General features: G+C 39.9%; 1 pseudogene; it reads left to right on the top strand.

Annotated features, from left to right (window-relative positions):
- The first annotated feature begins 2,719 nt into the window (after positions 1-2,719).
- On the top strand, positions 2,720-4,702 carry LOC103060337 (uncharacterized; annotated as a pseudogene).
- Positions 4,703-5,884: the final 1,182 nt, after the last annotated feature.

Genomic DNA, 5,884 nt, shown 5'->3' with positions numbered 1-5,884 from the left:
TGGGAGGAGTTAAGTTTTCTAATTTGTTAATATTCCTAAATACTTCCTTCTTTGCCCAAACATCTAGTTTCTGATTTACTACTTACAAAATGCTTATCATGTAGGGGTATGTATGTTAGTGACAGTCTTCTACATGGCAATAACTTGGAAGTTTCTATGTGCAAGGGTGTACTAGTTCTTCATTCCTATGAGAATTTTGTCACTCAGTCAAGCCATCCTGTGATATGGTTTTGTCTCCATTATAGTCATTGCCCTCTCATAAATTGCTGAAATGAAGGAAGTGAATGTAGTAGTGGACTAAGCAAGACAAGGAACCATTTATTTTCATGTTATTTGCAAAGAATTGTCCTATTCCCTCCAAACAAACAAACCTTCAGGGGAAGCATAACTTCATAACAGTAAGTGGAATCTGTTGAACTGCCTCTTTCTTCTGTGTATGTCAGCCCTACTAGGTAGACACAAACAGGAAATCAACTCCACAGGAAGGCTAAAACTACTTTTTATTGAGGTTGGCTATAGTAACAAAATCTTGCAAGTCTGATTGTGCTGTACCTTCTCTTCCTTCTTATAGTTGAGTCAATTAGGGAGGTGTCTGCCTGGGTTGCTTCTGAATATTTACTTGTAGTTCTGGACTTAAATTTTTCAGCCCTATTTGCATCAAGGCCATATTCCTTACTGTCTACACTGTATGGTGCTAGGTTTTGCCAGAATGGGCAAAAACAAGGAATGCAGGGTGAATTAATAAAATAGATTCTTGCATCACACTAGCAAGCCATAATGTAGTTCATTTTGCTTTAGCTTAGTGCTTAATATGTAATTCTAGCTATTGTGATTTGTAAACCATGGTTTATGACAGATTATGTTGATCTAGTCCAGGCTGGTTTTTAAAACCATAATGTGTAAATCCAGCCAATGGGAAAACTACATTCTGAGAAGTAGAAAATGAACAATGATTAGAAAATCTGAAAAGAAAGCAGAAAATGAACAATGATAAAAGGAAATGAACAATGATTAGTCAAACAGTAAACGTAGAACTGGAAAACTACTTCTGCCCAAGTGAATGAAGCTGTTTAATAACTGTGTCTAAATACAAACTGCATTATTTATATTAAAGAATGAGGGAAACTGAATAAGTGTTTTTTCTTACTCTGAGAAAGAAAGTGAATGTATGAAAAAGTGTTGAGAAACACAGAGCAAACAAAATATATAATGGACATATACCCGGTCTTGATAATGGCCATCCCCTATGCTTAAACTCTATTAATTCCACAAAGTAGGAGTACTAAAGCAGAACAAATAATGTTTGATTTTTCTTCCTGAGAGATAAAAGGTGTTCTTTTTTGGAAAATGCAATATAAGTTACTTTTCATTGTCCTGCATTCTTCATCAGTTCCAGCCTGTAACCCAGATTATATTCACCATGCTGCTTGGGTCTCCATTTCCTTGGTGCACCTCCTAATGGATTTCAAAATTCTAGAATGAGTGATGGACCCTGGCTCGGCATTTCCAGCCCTGCTTGTGTTAGCATTCATTATCTGTGAGAAACCAATCCATCTCATTATAATGTGACCATCTTGCAAAGGGAAACTGGAAAGCTATCTGGCTCCTTTAAAGCAAAGGAAGATTCAGGAAAAAGCCTGTTTCCCATGAGATAACATTTTTTTATTAAATATGTTGGTGAAAGACTGGCAGACCCTAGATGATAAAGTCCTTTATTTAGTTCCATAGTAGATTCAGCTCAGGCAAAACTACTGCTATTCCTATCTTTTTACTTTTGCTAGAGGGCTGTTGCTGCCAATAGAAGAGAAAATATGTAGCTCAGGATTGAACTGTGGAGTACTTGGGGTTCTCTGAGCTTGGTTGTTTTCTTGCAGACGTTTCATTACCAGCACAGGAGATGATGGCAAATTAGAAACGCAAATTTATAAAAAAACAACCCACAGTAACCAAGTCAACATTACCAAAGTAACAACCCAACCTCACACAAGAGGAGCTGTGTAAGAACATTATTCAGATGAGCACAAATGTGCTGCAGCCACCCAGAACACCAGAAACAGGAAACAGATCACCTATACAACATCTTCCAACAAAATGGATACTCATGCAACCTTATCAAAAAATGCCTGACCACTCAACCCGCTACAGCACAACCAACACATAGTATGAAAAAAAAAACACTACCAAAAATCAAAAACATTTCAGAAACAACTAACAGACTATTACAACTACATGGCATCACTGTAGCACACAAAGCAACTTAAGCCCTCCAAAACATCTTAAGTAAACCAAAGACCCAGTAGCCCAAGAAGAAAAAAAACAGGAGTCATCTACAACATACAGTATAACTACTGTAACAGCCACTATGTAGGACAGACAGGCAGAAGACTAGCAGAATCCATCCATGAACACCAACTAGCAGTCAGAAGACACAATGAAAACTCCTTAATCTCACAACACATGGACAGACTCAACCACAGTTTCAACTGGGAGACTTTGAGCATCCTAGACCAAGCTAAATCCAAAAATGCTAGGGAATTTCTGGAAGCTTGGCATTCAGACAAATTAGCCATCAATAGATACATAGAAATAAACCATATTTACACACCATTCAAAAGAGAACAAAAAACCTAGAAGGAAACAACCCAGAATACATCCTCTCCAGCAGCCAACACCCAGATAAGCAGGGACCACTGTGCATCTTCCTTTGTCCGCTGGCAGGATGGTGATGGTTTCATCTTTGCTGAACTCCACAGACTACCACAATAAAATTAATTCACTCTTGGATGACCACCACACATATGAAAAACTGAAAAGAGACTCCACCAGCAATTATAAGAAAAAGGTGATAGACTGCTTGAAACAATTGGAACAAGAGGGCACCAACGATAGGGCAACCTACCGCTATCTGTATCCTGGAGAAGCCATCCTCTGCCTCTACGGACTCCCTAAGATCCACAAAGAAGGAGCACCCCTCAGACCCATTACCAGCAGCATTAATTCAGCAACATATAATATTGCTAAATGCCTTGCCACCATATTAGCGCCTCTGGTTGGACACACTGACCACCGCATTCATAACTCTGAAGAATTTGCTTCCAAAATAAGAGTCCTAAAACTGAATACAAGATGAAACCATGGTATCCTTTGATGTCACCTCACCAGCATCCCCACCACCAATGCCCTAACAGCAGTTAGGAAGAGACTAGAAGATGCCCACACCCTTGATAGGAGAAGCAATCTCAACCCAGATCAGATCTGCTGCCTCCTGGACCTGTGCCTCAACACCACTTACTTCACTTACAGAAGTGATTTCTACAGACAAACACGGCTGTGCCATGGGTTTCCCCGTATCACCCATTGTTGCCAACCTATACATGGAAGAAATGGAGAAGAAACCTCTTAGCTCTTTCCAAGGAACAACACCAACCCACTGGTTCAGGTATGTGGATGACACCTGGGTTAAAATCAGAGTCCAGGAGGTACAGGCTTTCACAGACCATACAAACACCATACACCCAAACATTAAGTTCACCAGGGAGGACACCAAGGACAACAGGCTGGCTTTTCTAGACTGTGAGGTTTCAGCTGGGACCTGGTAAGTTAGAAATAGGGATTTACAGGAAACCCCCACACACAGACCAATACCTGCAGTTTGACTCCCACCATCCACAGCAACACAAACTAGGAGTCATCAGGACATTACACCACAGGGCAGAAACCATCCCCACCACCACAGATGCAAAAAAGAAAGAAAACTAACACATGAGGACAGCCCTTAAGGCCTGTGGGTATCCAACTTGGGCCTTTATTAAATCTACTTCTGGATCCAAAAAAAAAACAGCAGACAGAGCTGAGAACCAGAGTCAAAGGAAGAATCTTTTCATTCCTTACATGGCTGGGGTATCAGAGAAGATAAAATGGTTTTTTGGAAAACTTCACATATCTGTGTTTTTCAAACCCACCAACACACTGAGACAGAAGCTTGTACACCCTAAAGATTGAACACCAAAACATAAGAAGAACAATTTAGTATATGCAATTCAGTGCAGTGAGGAATGCTCAAAGCTCTACATTGGGGAAACCAAACAGCCTTTACACAAGAGGATGGCCCAGCACAGGAGGAGCAACAACACAGGACCAGAATCAGCAGTTTACCTTCATCTAAAGGAAAAAGGACACTCATTTGAGGACAATAATATTCATATTTTGGACAGAGAAGATACGTGGTTTGAGATAGGAGTGAAGGAATCCATTTATGCCAAAGTGGAAAATCCTTCCCACAATAGAGGTAAAGGCCTCAGACACAACTTGTCCCCCATTTTCCAGGCTGTCCTTTCAACAGTCCCCAAGAAAATTAAGAACAGTTCAAAAGTTCACCAGGAAGGCAACAATTAACATCCCCCTGGGGATGAGTGAGGGATTAGGAGTGGACATCTACATCTCAAAGACTCTACTAATCGTATCTCCTATTGTCCCTCAATGAGCCTATCACGTTAGTAAGAAACACAGCCACCCTGGAAGACTTTTATGGGGTCCCCCTAACCAACTTTTTCAGACTGAAGAAGCTGCTTGGACAAGTAGCGAAATGTCTCTACCAAAAAAGAAAAGAAGTCCAGTTGCCATGACTCAACCTCCAGACAATTCCACCTGGATGACTGAGAATCTTCATAAACTTGTTGTCAAAGCTGAATGAATTAAATCAATTGAGGAGAAAAGGTGCTAATGAGTATATGCTATCAAGTCATTGTTAACTCTTAGTATTTTACCAACTCCTGTAAGTAATTATCTTTCTTACATATATCCATGCTGCTTGCTGTTCCTAATTCATTGCAACTTCATTGACCAGAGCAACTATGCTCTGCAATGCTTTGTGCCATTCTGACAACAGAATATTGTTTGCTAGTAGGGAACTCACTTCAGGGGCAAAAGAGAACATTTGGTCTTGCTGGGGATAATTTTTTTTCAGAAACATTGGGTGGCCAGTCAATGGGTGGTAGTTGTATATGGTATGTATAAACTGTACATAACTTTAAAAAAATAATTCTGGTTCTTGTCAAAGTTGCAACAATAATTATTGTAAGGAAAAAATAAAATCTCAGGATAGTCTGTTTATAAGTTAACAGTATCTATTTTCTCATTCTTAGTTTCTCCTGCCTGATATCCTTCAGGGACCTTGGATTGCAGCTCCCATAATGCTTGTGTCAGCTTTGATTGGCTGGGGGTTTATTGGAGTTGATTCAGTGCAGGTTGAGGAAGTTTGTACTGTACTTGCCCTCCTAGTGGCAAAAAATCAGAAGTCTGGAAGCACCTTTTGTGACTAACAAATTATTCTTAATGGAGTCAGCTGAACTTTATATTTGAAAGTCTTGAGGGACAAACATGTGGTTGCGAAGCAGGGATGAGGGATTAGGCTGAAGAACATAACTAGTGGTTGTTTCAGGCACCTTTAATCAAATTAGCCACTTTAGTAGCTATAAATGGGACACACTCTGAAATGCTAGTTAGTGAAACACCATTAGTAATAAAAAGAGTGGCAGAGGGCTGTGACATTTTTCTCATTTGGTATGCTTCTAAATGGCAAATAATGCAGTTCACGGCCATTATATTAAACTCTTTTGCCATCAGTAAAACTCCCTGTATGGAATAAACACATTGTAGAAAGCTGAGGAAATGCTACTACCCCAGTATATTTGGCAATCACTGTACTGTAAAGCACACACATCATTCATATAAAAGAGAAAGGAGACCGCAACAGAGTAACTGCCAGAAAAAGAAACTTAGGAAGGACCCACCCTAACTACTCAGGTGGTAAATAGGGAGGGTGGGAGATTTTCACAGACTTGCAAGATTCCACTAATGTAGCTTTACATAAAGTAGAATTAGC

This window comes from Python bivittatus, unplaced genomic scaffold (assembly GCF_059951505.1).
Source record: "Python bivittatus isolate LINGU-HERP-01145 unplaced genomic scaffold, Pbiv_v1 ctg000330_np1212, whole genome shotgun sequence".
NCBI lineage: Eukaryota > Metazoa > Chordata > Lepidosauria > Squamata > Pythonidae > Python > Python bivittatus.
Note: the sequence above shows the minus strand (reverse complement) of the source record. Positions and strands in the feature narration are given on the sequence as shown.